Below are 18,307 nucleotides of genomic sequence, written 5' to 3'. Positions count from 1 at the left end.
CATAATATCAAGAATAGCGCCCCTGCCGTTAATTTTCCGTACGCACTGGGCTCAGCAGTTACAACGATAAAAGTGCTCTCAACGCTGGAAGTTTTGGGATATTATCACTAATCTTACGCCAGTGTTGATTAACATTTCTGCGATACTAACTTCACGGATATTACGAAAACGCTGGGTGGTTCTACTATTCTCTCATTTTTAAAGCCCATCAAGTATGCTTTTATAAGCACGGGTTAAACTGCCGACAGCGTTTCACGCAATTCTGCTTTAGCCCTAACTGCTAGAACTTCTACTGCACGCAGAGTTTTGCTAATGGAATTGTAGCGTTTTTATTTTTGTGCAGCGCGCACCACATCGTAAAAAAATATCGGGATGGGCACACTGGAACCGCACACGTAAACCTCAAGACCGATATTGTTAAGTAATTTCTATCTCATTTGGAAAATAGATGCAAAAGCAAGTGGCCGCAGGTTGGGTTGGGGTTCGACGCTCTTACCAATCGAGCTACCGCCGGTGCCATTTTCCCATCCATTTTTTGAGGTATTTATGTTTATCCACTAGAACTAAACCTGGGAGCGTTAGCCAGTGCCAGAACCCGTGGCCTTGGCGGCGGATGTGGAGCATCATTTCGGCCGCCGGCGTCACGTGTACGTGATCCTCATTGGAGATGGCGTATGGCTAATAAACTCACATAAGCTACCTAAAGTCGTCAATACTGGTAACAGTACCTATACGCGCAATGCGAAGACGTAGTAAGTTCGTGCCCCACCTTCGGCAAGTTATTTTTTCATCAGCTTTCATTCACATTATGTCATTTAATTAATTCACCTAACATGTACAAGTAATTTGGACTGCAAACGTAATTCATATTATCGCGGCGTCACATAGCACAGTCTTTCAGATACCTTTAAAAGCTCCTTCTGTCCTAACTTGAGGACAACATGCGGACATGCGTAACAAGATGTCATTTCGGTATTTAGCGGTGAGCATATGAGGCCGTCTTGCATTTGCATGTTACTGGATGGATGGATGCAACTTTATTGAACGTCCGGCAAAGTTTAACGCGACTCGGGCTTAGGTCTTCGAATGGGGGACGTCAAGGCCCTGCCGGAACGCCGGCGTCCACAGGTGAAGGCGCATATCTGCAGACCACTCGACCTTTAGTAGACTGCTAGTCTGTATCGCAGAATCACATCGCCAGTTGTTCAATTATTCAAGCAGTAATGCCTTTTCTTACGTATACATTGCGTACATGACATAGACTGATCAATCATGTACCCGTGTACCTTCAATACTACTACGTGAAGATTTGGTACCTATTGAGTTAGTACCTATTGCTACTCAACAGCTCTCACATTTTGTATTCTCTCGAACAACAATAATACAGAGAAGCCATAAACCCCATTTTTCAAGAATTTCTTACCGCAAAAGCTAAGCCTTCACGATACTGGCGACAAAAAGGAACAAAATAGAGCAATGACACCTGTGCAGCGTTTTAAAACAGCATTCAATCCTATCGAAGGTAGCACTACTGTCGTGAGATGCTGGACTCCACAGTTGGTAGAAAAGATATTGACGCAGCACAGAAAACACAGAACGCGGTAAGTTTTCACAAACTAGAACAAAACGAAACACGCAAAGTACGTTTTAAATATCTCGTGAAATTTCTTCATCTTGCATGACCCGTTGGATATAATTTCATAGTAATGTTCATTGAGTGTCTTCTGCGGCATCCTACAGTATCAAGAAGCTTCCGTGGGATACAAAACCAAATATATCTCTGTCGCCAATCTATAGCCACGGGAGACAGCATTTAAATGGTAGCAGCAAGTTTTTCGCACAATACTTATGAATTATTGCATATCTACTTTTATTATGCTATTGGCAATTACTAAATGTTTCGGCGCCTGTCATACTGATTATTCGCAATAAGTTCTCCCAAAGTTCGTTTATACATTGCATTAGAACAAAAGCATTTCACTGTAAATGCTACATGTATTTGCAATAAACCATGGCACATGTATAATTAGTACTTCTAGTATGTACAAATGACATTGCGTGAGATTTATATATTGTCTTGGACATTATTATTATAAATATGAAAATATACGCAGTGTCAATTTTGGGGTAATATCAAAGCTTACGAAAAGTTTCTAAAAAAAGTCTCGAAATAGCATATTGGGAAAGATATGCAATGAATGGTATTAGCATTTTATTGGAGTGCAAGCGCCATGGGTTGTCATTTCACGTATGCGTAGAACTGTCGAAGTTATTTGTTCGCCAATATTCTATCTTCCAATAACAGTTGCATCTGCCATTGAATTGAGACGAATTTTCTTTATTTTCATGTGATGTGGCTTCAGTATCACAGGAGAAATTGCTACAGTAAAGCGGCTGCTCAAGTGCCCACCCTATATACAAGGGCAGCAAGGAAGTCGCAACCATTATTTGTAAAAAAAAATGCAAACGTGGTAATTGTGAAGATTCCGTACTGTTATTCATTTCCACTTTGACAGCTCTCTTCATAAACCTATTTCTATAATTATATATTAGAAAGAACGGTACTTTATTAACTGTTCAATGTTCTTATTATCAAATTAGTAATGTTCTTATTTTTGGTAATGCATACCACTAAAGTGTACCGTATTTCCACGAATCTCACCCGATCTTTTTTCCTAATTTCAACTTTCCGGCCTCACAAAGTGTATCGCATTATTTTTGTGCTTGTGAGCGGAATATAACTTGTGTATTTTATTATAATAATGTAATCTATATATATGAGGTCTCAAATCAAGTGATCCTGCCTAGCAACCTGGCTGGGTGTTACACAATACGACGCCGTTCTCGCTAACAGGACAAAGAAATCAGCATTTGTTATTTTGCTTTCTTTTGCAGCGCCAGATAGCCGACAGGTTGTGATGAATAGAGCATTGTGGGCATCTGCTTTTATGTATAGTTTCATGCATTACAGAGAAAGTGTTAGCCTCTAGTTCATAGGGATTCGTCGTGTCCCCATGCGCAACGTTTGCTCCCGCAAAAATGTTAGCCTACTCTGGAGACAGTGCAAATAAGCGCGGAACTCGCAGTTTGTTGATCCCCAAGATGCATCATATGACTTTATCAGGTGACTTCATCGTGTGATGTCACGTTTGACTTTATGACGTCAGGCGATATCAGGGAATATCGGCGATATGATCAGGCGATATCAGGCGTCAGGCAATACGATCAGGTGATATCGTCATGTGGCGATGCCATTACCACGTAACGAACGTTTGTCTTGATGTCATCACTCGACCTTCGATATGATGGCGCCATCATGCGACGTTTCCCGTGTTTATGTAATCATGTTTCGCGATGATGCCAAACGTGACGTCTCCACCTGGTCACATGGGCTTTGGTGCAATCAGATGTTAACAATGCCTTTTTCGCTTCACAGGTGATATAATTATTTCGTATTTGTTAACGATAGCCCCGACAACAGTTCTTGTGGTGGTTTTCCACCTCGTCCCTGGAAATCCACTTTCGCAGGCCCGGCATGGCAAGTTATTTTTCTTTGCAGCATGACTTCATGTTATAACTGTTATATGTATTGTTAGAGTGCAGCGCACCCGCCGTGGTTGCTCAGTGGCTATGGTGTTGGGCTGCTGAGCACGAGGTCGCGGGATCGAATCCCGGCCACGGCGGCCGCATTTCGATGGGGGCGAAATGCGAAAACACCCGTGTGCTTAGATTTAGGTGCACGTTAAAGAACCCCAGGTGGACAAAATTTCCGGAGTCCTCCACTACGGTGTGCCTCATAATCAGAAAGTGGTTTTGGCACGTAAAACCCCAAATATTAGAGTGCAGCTGTTATGCGCCCGTTCCATGGTTGAGTATCGGCGCCACTTGGCGAAGCCGCGTGAACGCGCTCGTGCCCCTGCTCGCGCGCTCGTCGTCGTCTTCTTCCACAGCCGGCTCCGATGCCTCTCATCATGCCAGCGTTCCCATACTGCCCCTTTGTCTATGTAGGCGATGACGGCACTGGCCCACTGCCAGTCGGTGCGGTGATTTTGGTCTAGAATTATTTCACTCATATCAAGAAACCAAAAACATGGATTGAGCTGTGCTCAGAAATCGCTTAGGGACTATCGTAATCGTCAAAAAACTTTTTTCCTTTCTTAAATACAGAAAATTCCTCGCGGTCGCCTAATAGAGGTGCAAATTCGGTATGTAGTACAACGTCGCGATAAGGGGCGCTATAACATAAAACTACTCCAAACTTTTCTATTCCCTTTCTGCTATCATGCCTCCGCGATTGGTCAAAAACTTTTGGGACCATCCCAGATCACCTGTCTTCCACGAGACGTCGTGAAAACCACGATATCTCCCCATCTGGCATTATGTGTGCACACTAATTATACATCATTTGATTGAAAAAAGAGAAACAGTTATTTCTGATTCGATGCCTTTTCGCAATCAGCCCTCGGCTATTGGTCAAAAGCTTTCGGGCTGCACCCACTTCACCTGCCTGTCACGCGACGTCTCAAAACCGCGAAAGCTCACCGCGTCAAAGTGACATATGCGCATTAAAGATGTATTAATATGCCGAACAAAACTGAATTTTCTTCTAAATAACCGTAGGCAGCCCCGTTCGGACAGTAATAAAAGATAGCTGCCCGGCGATGACTCAGGCGTTGGCTACTCGTACCTGCCGGAGAGCATGTTTTTTTTTGCGTATAATAAAGCTTCTTGCGTGGCCGTGTAACCTTTTCGAACATTTTCGGCACGTTTACGAACTCATTTGGCCTAATTTTCTTTGCTGAGGATATGTTTTAGCGTCGTTGTTAAGCTTCCGTAGCATGCCGCCGCGATTTTCGACCAGCCACTGCAAGCAAATTAAGGGAAAGCAGACAAATCGTGGACGCCTGCACCACCTTCTTCATCCGGTTATCGATTTTCAGTGCACTGGCTCTCCCCCATCGAATCCCTCTCCACTTGAGCGTCCTCCTCGCCTCTTGTCAGCCAATTCGATACGACAAGCATCTCAATGTAGTCAATGTTATTCGTTCTTCAAGCCAACAAAAGTGACCGCCTATGAACAAGGATAGCGTTTGCTTGGTTTGTTCAGACAACCCTGCGGTTTACCGCCCGGTACTTGCGTCGGTGGTTACGCAAATTTGACGTCAGGAGATTGGAATAAAAACATATTAGAATAGTTTTACGTTAGAGGGCCCAAGGTATGCAAAGTTGGTGTGCCGTGTTTTTGACTGTGTATTGCACGTGGGTGTCCTATTGTGTCTCACGAAATATATGGCACCCGTAGTGTTTACTGATTGAGAGTTTCAATCATGTTACGATTGCCATATAGAAAATGTTGCAGATGCATCTTTTATTGGCGCCAGCATCAAGATACTCTTGTTTTTGCGTAGCACTTGCGGTTCACCTCCTGACACGACCGGGGACGACATTGTAAATAAATCAGGAAAGAATTAAAAAATAACTATAGTGCAGTTTCATTATAGATATGATATCAAAGCATAAGTTTAGTTACTAGTTGAGTTGCTGAAGTGTCTGTACTAACTAGAATTAATTAGAAATTGCTGATTACCGCCCACCAATGCACAGAATCATTGAGTTTAGAGGCACGCCATGTGAGCACAATTTTGATGAAATTTCTTTAATCCAGAAAGTAGAAAGTGGAGGTAATGATGTTGCCATTGACGTCACACACAAGAGAGTGGCATGATATTAAGCCGGCTAATAATGGAAAGCAGCTGGCTCTGAGTTTGGTTCATACGTTGTTTTCGCCTAAAGTTAACCTAAAGAACAACACCGAGGTGCGAATGCAAGTTAGAGACAGCTAAGTCACAGATTAGAGCCGCTTACTATTTCTTCCTCTTGCTTGAACAATAACTGACTGCCACTGTTTTTTTTTTCAACAGTAAATACCAGCCTGTTTCACCTAGCCTATTAAGACAATATTGACGACACCGTGCGTTTAACCTAAAAAAATTAGGGTTCTTAAGGAAGTGCCACACCTTCTCCACTTAATCCGAAGAGAATTTTGGTGCATGTTGTCGTGAGGAACAGAGAATAGTTATTTAGAATTGGATTACTTAGGTAAAATATTAGAATTTAATTTTCTAAACTCTACCATTCGTATTTTGAAGCAACATGTTCTCCAAATGCTTGCTTCGATACACTTAATAAAGTTGATTTCGTGGTTCTAGTTTTGCGTGTGGTTATTCTTTTCGTGCTCTTACGAACCTCAGCAAGTCATTACATAATGGTGTCGCATCACTCTAGCGCATCTGGTTTGCAGCGCTGAAAATCGTGGTTTCCCGAACAATACTTTACCAAACAATACTTAAAATATAAAATAAACCAAATGCGTTCACGACTGTGTCTGGCATAGTACGTCAGCACGTTTATTGTTAAAGGTCGACACTGCAGAGGGCTGCATACAATTCGGTAAACGACTTCTTCCTTCATTGTTTCTCTTTCTCCCTCTTATCTGTTTGAGGGGAGGATATGAGCTCCATTGCAGGGAAACAACGTCGAAAGCGCTGCACTGCAGATGCGCATTTAAGTACCTACGCCATTTGTTAAAAGTTCCATGGACTTTCTTTAGATCCTGGAAAAAATCACGTGATGGTAAACGGCATTGAAACAACTGCTTTGGGCATTTCTAGTCACGCTCTACCGCTGTACGGATACAAATTAAAGCAAAGCTTTCAACTTTTCCAAATTAAACGTAAATATTTAACTAAATAGGTGCACTAGAAATATTGTTTGAGCAACTTTAATAAAGTATGGAAAACATTTCTATAATTTTCTTGTCAAATATCGGTTTCCATTTTTCATTTCTTGTTTATTTGTTGTAATTTTTTCGGCATTTGCTATGCGAATTTTATTAGTCTTTCAGGTACAACGCTTTCGTACATTTCTAATAATCATAGGTATGTATTAGCATTAACCACATTGAATAACGTTCTTCGAAGGTAAGGAAATTTTCGACTCTTCTCGCACCAATACCTTATTTTTTCTGAATAACTGATCCTTGTATTCACAGCCTTATTTTTTCTTGGTAATTGATGTTAATATGTGGTCTTTTGTGACGCCAAGGCCAAGTATGGCCTTGGCGTCACAAAAGTGCTAGTGTTAAATAAGTCCAAAATGTGGCGATGAATTATGACAGCTATATGGGACATGGCTTTAAAAACAGTTGCTGTTAAGTGAGTAAAATGCATTTGTAATAATATAGCGGAGATCACAAATGAAGTGTATGAGCAGAAAAGGGACATTGTGGAAGATTGGTATGATCCGATAAAGTATGTTAGAGATGTACTATTGCCGTAACAGAACCATTGAAACACAAGTACCTGGAGGCAGGTGCTATACAAAACACTTATCACAGGAACATCCTCGTGCGAGGGGACGTGCTACAAATTTCTTGGACTGTAAGAGGCGTCAAATTACCGTTCTGAACGAGAAAGAAAATACAGAGAATCATACCTTAACCATAAGTTCAAGACATTGCAACCAATAGGCATAAACGTTTCAAAGGGAGCTTTAGAATCTATTCCCTATGCTAAACTTCAAGCTATAGGCAACAACACTTAGTTTGATTTCTTTGCGTATCCCCCCACCCCCTCCTTTTTTTGCTTTTTTTTCCATTTCTCCTTTTTTTTTCAGCCGGCGTGTCAGACACCCTTGACACGCCGGCTAAAACGCGTGCGTTGACAGACCGGGGTGGGGGAGGGGTGGCCCCGGCTTTGACCTTGTGCACAGCTTTCCTTTACTTTCAATTCGACACGCTAACACACCTTCCCTCGTTTCCGGACCCTCCCGTCTCACACCCTTTCTCCTTTAGAAGAACCCATATATATATACTGTGGCGAGGAAAGTGTACGTCGCCTTGAAGAAGACAAGTCGACTTGTCGAATCATTCGCTCCTGCATTCACCTTGTTCACGTTTTGCTCATTGTCTTGAATTTCCATCTCCCGCATTCCCCATGTTTTCCCTGGATTCTTACCATATTAGTGTCACTAAACTCATGTCTGAAGTTCCCAACCCCCGAGCATCAAGATTGTGGACAATTCATCTCACGTTCCGTTCCAATATTTTGGTAACAGTAATGAGAATGGTGTTAGTGCTGTGTGTCTAGCAACGAAAAGTTATGTTACAGGGCCCTTTGGGAGTCCTGGTGTGTCATGCTTCTCTTTTGTTGAGTGGTAGAGAGAATATCGCCGCTTTTTAGGCGCTCGCGGACACGATGGACCCGACTAGGAGTCGTGTCAATCGCCTCCTGTGAGACGCTGGACACCCGCTCTTGTGAGTGGTTTGTTTGAATAGAGGCATCCTCTCAAGGGTTGAGGCCTTTGAGGCTACGAGCCCGGATGTTGATGGCCCCTTCTTCTGGGACCGTGGAGCAGCGCTAGCTGCAGCCATCGAGCGAGAGGATGACGTCAGCGCCGTAAATATGGTTAGCTAGGTTTGTCAAAGTTGAAAAACGCTTTTAACCGAGAAATTCATGTGTGTCAATATCAGCGACCACTTTCACTTAAGAACTTGTGTTTTTGCTAATACTCGTAGTTGTATTGAAGAAGGCCTAGGACAATATCCTGAGGAACATACGACAGTATGATTTAACTCTACATGTAAAGCCGTGTATGCAAGAAGGAATGCTTCAGAAAAAGGGAACGTATTGGTAGAAAAGGAGTAGAACTTTTCCAAAGCTTCGAAGAATGCTATTTATTGTGACTAATGGTGATATGTACCTGTGGTAAATTGAAATCAATAAAAGTTAGGACATCATTGTCTAATTGACGTATTTATCGCACCTACAGGCTTGAGAAAGAAGCATATGGCAAGAGTCCATTCCACTACGCTGATCATTGCTTTGCTGTTGAGCTTCTTGAGAGAAAGCTTGGAAGCTGGTGGATGGACGGACATCATGAATCCAGACACACCGAAGTTACGCGCATTAGCGGAATTTGCTTACCTGGATCAGCGACACCATTATCAAATGTTGAAAATACGCATTATTTCGGCTAAAAGGCAGGTACGTGTAACTCGAATAACCTGAGGAATGTTTTGGTATGAATTAAAAACAGGCACAGAAAACATAAATTTGCAGCTTGTTTTTCTGCATTACTGCTAATTACATCTAAATGCACAAACGTGCTAGTGCTACGTCAGTACGCGGCATAGACATCAGCGGCCGCCTTATATCAATACTATAGTGGTACAATTTTGGTTGTGTACTGGAGAAGGTCACATTGAAAAACACAGCATGACGGCTCTATCTTCACGAACCGAAGCCTTGATTGGTAAATCAAGATGAATGAAGGAATGAATTATCGTTGAGCATAACATAAAGCTGTGACCTATGCTGGGTGCAGAAAGATGGCATGAAATGCACAGAATGGGAAGGCAAATATAAGGTGATCCGTAGCAGTTTACCCCCATGCAGTGATGTTTTATCATATTAATAAACAACTTACATGAAATCTGGCAACCTAATTGATATGGCGAAAAGTAAATGATACCACGTGACCTCGTCAGAACTATGTTATACATATAAGTGTACTTCATCCGCACTGGTAGCGTCTGGTAAGGTGCGATTGCGTAAGTGAGGCCAGCAGGTAACTCACCTGCTTCGCATTGATGAAATACATACACTGAGTACATACGAGGAATACAAACTTTTTTAGCCCCTTATTCTAAAGTAGCAGGTAATAAAAGCCATTGCTCCAACACCGTATTCGAGAACTAGGTCTGTAGATTTCAGTTTACTTTATATGATGAATACGAAGCAATTGAAATAATAGCCTATAGGTATATGCTAATCTTAGCAGCTATTAGCAGACGTAAAATTGTTTCAAACTTGAAATCAAATCCACAAACTCTGAGTTCATACCATTATTTTTATAACACAGAAGACGGCAACAAATTAAACTGCAGGACCAATGTAATTTCAGATAGCAGTTTCCTTAATAAAAGAAACATATTGCAAACCTTATTTAGGACCGTGCTTCTTTGATAAAATTCAACAAATGTGTTAGGGAGTTGTTGCCTAAGAAAAAATTGTAAATCTATTGAGCGTGAGCAACAGTCGTTGGTTTTATTGCACCTGTTTATTGTACCGATTCGGTTTCCATTACTTTCATTACATAAGCAAATCTTATTACATTATGTTCACTCTGAATTGAGCCGGTTTCTGACTCTGAAATGCTATGAATGTATACAGGATGAGCTCCATGAGGCACTTCGCTATTGACGTTTCTCCGAAAGTGCGCATGTTTTCTAACAGTTTGAATAAACATGAGTTCCCTTCTGTTACCCGGTCTAGATACCTTAGAGGTGCTTTTGACTTAACTGCACGCGTCCACGTTTTTCGACTTGATCAATAATTTCATTACGCGGCACAGAGACCTTCTCATTAGAACTACTCGTACTTAGTGTCCTAAAAGCCCTTCCTAGTGAAACTGCTTTGGTGGGTAGTGATTGCTCGCTGTCTGCAATGTCTGTAAAAAAGTGACATCATCGGGCAGCCGATGTCATTGATAAGCTCTTTAAAGCTCATTCATACTGGGCCAACACGACACCCATTTCGGTCTGACGACTGTCGGCAACACCGTTTTTTCCTTCATGCCAGTGCATCTCTCACAATGTACCGACGCCGAACTCTCTGCCGACCATCAGAAGACAGTCGGCGTTGGTACAGCGTGACAGAGGCGCCAACACGAAGGAAAAAACATTGTCGTCAACAGTCGTCATGTAGAAACCGGTGTCGTGTCGGCCTATTGTGGATGAGCCTTTAGTTGACAAATTGTCATCATGTAAAAGCTGTCGTGCCATTGTAGTCGTCACGACTCGATTATCGTCGTGCTGCTATTATTGCTGTCTGTTGTGTCACCATCTCGCCCCTACTGTCCCTGCCATCTTGTGAAAGAAATTTAAAAAGTAGAAGGACCTGTGCACAAAATTGACGCATCTGGTAGTTACATGGTTACCTGTGGCCGCGGGGAAACTACTGCAGAGTAGAATAATCCACTGAAGGTGGTTGATTGTTCGAAAAAACTAAACATGGGAGTAAGTCGCAATACACTGTATCGTATTCGACATCATTATGTTTCACTGCATGAAGATATATAGGGACATTCTTTTCAGTTTAAGAGCTTTTAGATTCTTGGAACTACAGGGGGGTATGACTATACATGCCTCGTGGCTGTAGTGGCGTTAGAGCAGCAATGCAGGCAATGCTTAAAAAACTGCATAATCACTGACATTTACAAAAGACGACGAAAATGCCATGTTCTCAGGCTAAATCCACGAGAAGGCTCTGTCTTAAAGGCTTACATAAAAAGAATTCAGAACGCTGCCTGCTACCGCTGCTACCCGCTGGATTGTGAAAGTGGTTTATTAAGGCGAAAACCATAAGTGGCTCGTTGAAATGCCTGATACCAGAATGAAGTGGCGTCTAGCCCAGTGACACAAAAAATATCATCATCAAGAACGGCTCATACCTGCGTAAGCAAGTAAAGATGCAATGACTGAATACGAGTGAAGAAACCAAAGAAAGAAAGAAGGAACGCAAGAACAGAGAACAAAGAACAAAGAAAAACAGGACGAAAAAGAAAGAACGAAAGAATTTTCAGGTAGAGCATTAGGTGCTCGCATGTGTGATTCAGGACGGCGACCTACAGCGCTGTACGTTTACTTCACACTGCGGCTCGTTATGCCCTGCACGAAGTGTGACCCCCTCAATCGCATAGCTTAATGAATTACCATGCAACCAGCAGGCTTTCGCCTTCAAGTGTTACAGAAGTGTGGCATACTTTCGAACTTTTTTGCCCATCCTTTCCTCGTCTTCTACTTCCTTGCTTCTGTTTCCGGTGGCTTCCTTGCCTGCTTCTGGCTGGCTACTCCTGTGCAGGGTATCCGACCAAGGCTATCTCTGGTTAACTCCCCTGGCTTTCTTAATCATTTCCAGCACTCCCTATGGTATCAGGCATGTTTTCAATGATTTGTACTACTATGCTTAGGCTTACGATGTCAAAATCAAAGATAAGATTTGCACCGGTGGTGTTACCCTAACGCAACACATCATAATGACACAGCACCTTTTGAAGTCAATTCTCATTGTAAACCGGTATGATACGATTATGTAAAAGTACTTGACGTAGTAGTACTGCGGAAACCCGCAAGGTGGGTAGTGATTGGGTTTCCTTTGTAGCAATTGCTACGAACAGGTGGATGTCTCATTTTCCCTTTATGTAAAAGTACTTGCTTGGTAAGAGTGCACAGGAGCATGTCCGCATTAGCACGTCCCCATATATGGTAAGAGAGTCCTATTCTTTAGCCCTTTCTAACAGCAGCGTCTTTCTAAGACTGAAGTGTTCTAGCTCCCGTTGTTGGCGACCGTCTAGCGACATTGAGCCAGAAGCCAGAGCCGTTAACCCGGCGCTCAAGGCGAAAAGAAAACGAAAACATCGGGACATCGTTGCGAGAATAAAACAAGATCATCGGAGTAACCAGTCCAAAATTAAGGAAAAACGGTTTATGGCCCCAAACTCTTTGCACAGGACAGCATCACATACGCTAGTTATTGCGGAAACCAGTTACAAAAAACAGTGCTTCCGAGTTGCTCCTAATCTTTTTTTTTCACAATATCACTTAAGCTGTAACTTCCTTACGCCGAAGTTTTATTTGTCACTTCCAATATGTCCAATTAGGCATACACTTGACTGTCATCATCTAGCGCTGAGACAGAGTTACGTGTACATGTTTTTCCTCCTTGTGCAGGTTGTGGCGGGTATAAACTACTACATGGTATTCACTGTCCAAGATAATCGAAGGGTACGTTGCAAATCAATTTTCTTGCTTTCTCTCGTGCTTCTAGTAATAGGAAGAATCGTGCCATTGGCAGTGGTATAAACCCCATATGCATTTATGTTGGTTGAGACATTGACGCCCTTTAATGCAATACACTTCACGCGGTCTTTGGCTATTCGCAATGTCTGAATTTCGCTTTGTCTTGCCTCACAATGAATCATTAAGCTTTATATTACAGAATTTCGTAAACATCGATCGGCGTTTGTTAATTATACGACCAGCCCCTTTCAACAAAATTACCATAACAGTGGATCCTTCTCTTCTATTATATGTGATACCTTAAATTAACAAAACAAAGTTGTACAAAATGATAACAGAGAATTGGCACATTGTACTAGACTAATTGTGAAAATTATGAGTGATAATTGTCTTTGGTTTCTCGTGCTCTTGTAATTCACGCTCTGTCAACAATACCTGTAGAGTCGTGTAAGGTACGTTATTAAGGTACCTTACGGTGCACTAATACTGCCATGGAGTGACGCGCAAGACTGCCATATTTTTCAGCATCGTCCACTAATTGAATCGCTATACCTAATCGTACTTCTGCATTTCGTTTAAAAATTCGCTGCTTCTTTTTTTGCACCCATACCAATTATTACTACCACGTAAGGCTATGATGATGGGATATGACAACATATGTTTACAAAAAATATTCTTGATTTTAGTTTTTCGTTGTTGGCGAAAAACTGCCAGCTTAGAGGCCTAGTGAGCGTAGATGTACTATATTGAGTATCTCATAAGCACTTACTCTTTGACAGCGGGACAGCGTTTCACCTTTAACGCGTAGAATTCCAGTTGAAAATGAACGGTTAGTGCATTGTAAGTTATTTCGTATTTTATTACCGCTGCGATGTCAATGTTTATTTTTGAAAGGAGGTCACACTTCTTCTGCGGGAATTACCAACACAGAATTAATTCTACCTCTATAATAGAATTTACCGGGGCAGGATTGCGCAAAACAGAAAATGTATCCTTATTAATAGCAATGGAAGTGAGAAGTCTACACAACATTTAGCATGCAAAATATATTGACAGCCTAATTATGCAACTAGACCCTCCGTCCCCTACTCCATTTAGTGTTCTTTTTTTCTCTTCTCTGCAGCTCCTCGAGAAGTGCACCACTAAAATTTATGTTCCGCCAGTAGATACACTGCGAAAAAGAAAGGTTGTCTCGAAGTTCTGCTGCAAATGAGAAGTACCGAAGATTCTCCGCACAACGATACGTGTAACTAATTTCTTCGTTGAACTGTAAGCGCTGCACAAAGTGCAACAGCAAGAATTAGTGACCCATGTCATTTGGAAAAACGTGATTTTGTCCTATTGTACATATACTTCTATGCAAGGATGAATAAATTGGAGAAAATGCACGTAAGCAAGTGCGTTATTCTTACTTTTTACAAGAATTACTAAACTTTTATTGCAGCCTTTATTATGTGAGCTAACACAGGGCGTTTTCTCTCACTTCGAACTTGGTTTGCACAAGCTTAGAAAATGTAACCAAATGCCGTCACTACAAGTGAGTTATCAGTCCTGAAAGAGGTGTTTGCCAAAAAAATAAATTAATTTGGTAATTATTGTATTCGCTTTATTCATCCTCCCAGCAAAACGGTGCGACGCTTGCTTACATTGAAAAGTTGTAGTGAATCTTCATGAAAATACTGTAACGCGTTTTGCTTTCATTCCAAAGTGGCCACGCAGACCAATATAACTGGTACTAGATTATTCGTTCAATATGTCACTATAACCATGCAGCACCGCTAAGCTCGGCTCTTTGTCCAAGGAGCCAGTGACGTAAATGTATGGCATATAATGAAGCCGCCGTTGCACTTTCCTCTTTCCACAAGGTTCACCTGATTGGCGCTTGGCGCAATCCCCGGTTAGTAGAATAGTAACTTAAGCAGTAGGGCAATGAAAGACCGCCTTAGCGCTCAGTGTGGTGAGCTTCATTTTACAGAGCCCTACTACGTCGCATGCCACTCCCCCCCTTGCTACTTAGTAAGGGGTATGGAAGGGCTTGCGGTAAGTAAGCCAAGGTGCCCCCCCCACTTAAGGTAGGTAACCCCGCGCTTTACTTACCTTGCGGTAAACCTCCTTCTGAGGGGGTTTACGGCAAGCTGCACTTCGTGGTGCACCGTGCGTAAATAAAAATTTGAAGCAATAATTTGATGCGAAGGCATCAAATTATTTTCGAATTGGCTGCGTAGAGGGGCAAATTCGAGAATTACACCCACCTAAACTTTTATGACCATTCTTGGCTTAAAAAAAGCTAATTGTTTTAACAATGCAAGCCTTATAAACCTGTCTATGCCTACTTTCCTATTGATAACGTAGGCACAAAACGACGAAGGTATCATAAATTTGCTGATTCGCGGGATGCTGATTGCGCCACGTACGTACATTTGACATATTTTACTTGGACCTTAGCATAAAACACTTCTGTGCTACACAGGACTTCAAAGCAGCAAACATCGCATCCCAAGGAAGTTCAAGATTTTTACATGCTGGGAATCTGGTCCAGTAGCAGACACGAATTCCTGCACATCTTCGGGAACACTACATCGTGTTGAAGCGAGAACTTTAGAAATCAAGAGTTCATTAGTGGCTTTTTGAGTGAGATTAGGTTGTCGAAACTTGCTTAGCCACGCCCAGCGAGAACTGTGGAAGTTGAACATTCAACAGAATGGGCTCAAGCGCCTGACTTAAGCACATAATAAACAGGTCAAATGAACACAGAGTGGGACACAAGGTGTAGTGATGAAAAGTGTTTGAATGATGCTTAACATACTTTCATGACGGCGAGGTCACGAAAAATGCAAATATCGCGTGTAGATTTCTGTTGCATTTCATTTGGGTTCCTGCAGCATATTGCCACTGAACTTCCATAACGCGAGGCACTGGCCACAGGCAGTGTTCTCGTTGCAAAAGCCAGTATATAGGGATCCTGACAGGAATATACCATGAAAACGGTGGTTGCCAGAGCTCGCTGCTCGTGCAGCCTATTTTGTTTCGTCTGCCTTATTCTACATTTGTGGACATTACTAATAAACATGCTTTGATATCGTGTGGTCACATTCTGAGCTGAACAGAAAATAATGGTTCTCGTTTCCTTAGTATCAACGTGAGGAAGGTTTGCTGGTATGATTGCATAGGAGAGTCAGCGCGCAGCCTAGCGGAGTAAGTGCAGCTGCGTTATTGACGTGGTAACATAGGCTGTGAACAAGTGTTACCAGTGCGTAAATAAAAAAAAATAACGAAGGCATAAACGTTCAGTGAAACTACCTTGTTCTCCGCATTTGGCATCATTTAGTCAACAAGCATAAACTTGGTGGAACCCGAAATCAGTGAGACCGAAGCTGACGACTTCGTTGGTTGATCGTGATAGCAGCACACGATATGTGTTGTGGGCGTTTTATAGTGCTTTGCAAGGCGGGCGCATTCTAGAAGCAATGCATCTAAAGATGAGTCTAGGCCGGCGCTGAGTAATCCGCGACATTGCAGCTGGACAGCTGTTTCACATGCATCACAATTCATCGCTTCTTTCACCCGTTTTGGTGCCGGCGTTTTGTGGCACATCAGCCGCTGTCTCTCTCGCACAGTTGTCGCACTCACTTCAGGGTAAAGTGCCGAGGGACAATTGCATCGCAGTGTAGAGAATAGCGTGGAGGAAACATCTGTGGCACCAACAGCGAAATAGAGAGGGGAACACCTGCGTCCAAGGCGGATTCCAAATGCACACAAAAGATATGGGGACGAGAGTGATAAATAATTTCGAGAAAAAGGATTTTGTTTGCAAGATCGCTGAATTGCGCTTCACGAAGATTCCTCGTATAGTTCAGTATACGCCTCAAAGCTTCAAATGCTTCAAAGCTGTTTAAAAAATATGAACTACAAATGATAAACGATAGAGAATACGATGTAATTTGCGCGTAAAGATTACAAGCTGAGATTCCCATGAAAATGTTTTTTAATCCCCGCTGGACTGCTGTAAAATATGCATTGCTTTCACGAAGTTAGAAAGCTGCTTGAAGATTAAATTTTTGAGCAATTTACAGCAAGTACTTGAGCGTGAGATGGGACAATAAATAGCCGTTAAATTTTTGTTACCTAATTTCTGCAGTGAAGCACCCTCCTGATTTTCCATTGGCTAGGTTGCATAGATGTATTCAGTGAGTGCTGTGAAAAAGCTTTGTTAGTATGATTGAACTAATGGCGTTGTATTTTTAGGAAAGCTAGCTTTTTCATAAGTATGTGTAGTTTTTCTGATTTTATTTGGTTTAGGGCTTGAAGCGTTGATTGAAAATGCAAGTAGGCAGAGTTCGCTTATGCTCCGTAGGTGTGAAATCTCCGAGATTATATCAGGGAGGGACGTCAAAAATAGGTCAAGTGTGCTTGCAGCATTAGAAGCTACACGTGTAGGTTGTGTTACTTGTTTTGACAATGAAAAAACTACGCACAATTCTGAAAACTCCTTAGCCTGCGCCAAAAAGAGAAAAAGTGAAGAAGGTTGATCGTTCATGATGATTACGTTTGGAAGATTAAAATCGCCCAGAAGTATGATGGGTGATGACGGAAATCGCGTGCGAACAAGGTTTATACTGTCGTGTAGGTCATGGAAAAACTTTGGTTGCGCAGCGGTTGAGCAATAGCACATGCCTAGGATCTATTTTTGTGACCAACGGTTATGGAAACCAAGACAGCCAATCGTCGCTCGTTCAGACACGAGAAGACGGAACGTCATTTGAAATTGCCAAAAGGACGCCACTTCCTCTGCGCGCAGTACGATTGCAGCGATAAGCCCTAAATTGCCCAGCACCGTGAAACACTTCTGTGTTAGTGACATGCGCAAGTAACCGTGTTTCAGTAAGCGCAATGATCTTTGGAGAACATGTGTCAATTACAAAAGATAAAGAATTGTATTAGTTGGAGGTTCTTCTGACGTTAGAATATAAAACTGAAACTTGAGTAAATAAAGAAAATAAACCTCTGCCCCTCACGCTTTCCTAGATCGGAGGACTTGGCGGAACATGATATGCACGCGCTATACTATCACTACGTTGCTTGAGTTCTTCAATTTGATCTGAACTGGCGTTGTACATGTGTGATTTTCCGTTCAGCATTAACTTATCATACCCCAATTTGAATGGTTCACAAGAAGCTTGGCTATTAACGAATGCAGTCAGTTTTCTTCGCACGGTTCGTGTAACAGCGGAAAATCATCGCTTACATTGATGTTCTCATGTTTAAAGTGGGTGCGCAGAGATAGTAGCTTTTCTCTGGTTTTGAAGTTTGCGAGCTTCACAATAACAGGACGGCATTTATTAGGTGCATACGAAGCTAGGCGGTGCGCACGTTGGATTGCATCTGCAGGAAGTGGGTCGGTAATATTACTAATTAATGTGGGTATATTTGACTATGTTTAATGCCATC

General features: G+C 42.1%; 1 long non-coding RNA gene across 1 annotated transcript; it reads left to right on the top strand.

The window, feature by feature from the left end:
* The first annotated feature begins 3,435 nt into the window (after nt 1–3,435).
* On the top strand, nt 3,436–14,157 carry LOC135896012 (uncharacterized). Its single transcript, XR_010562544.2, has 4 exons — nt 3,436–3,538; nt 8,830–9,044; nt 12,791–12,844; nt 13,983–14,157. It is a non-coding gene; the product is annotated as an uncharacterized lncRNA (long non-coding RNA).
* The last annotated feature ends 4,150 nt before the right edge of the window (nt 14,158–18,307 follow it).

This window comes from Dermacentor albipictus, chromosome 10 (assembly GCF_038994185.2).
Source record: "Dermacentor albipictus isolate Rhodes 1998 colony chromosome 10, USDA_Dalb.pri_finalv2, whole genome shotgun sequence".
Taxonomy (NCBI): domain Eukaryota; kingdom Metazoa; phylum Arthropoda; class Arachnida; order Ixodida; family Ixodidae; genus Dermacentor; species Dermacentor albipictus.
The sequence above is the reverse complement of the archived record's forward strand: the minus strand, read 5'-3'. Positions and strand labels throughout refer to the sequence as shown.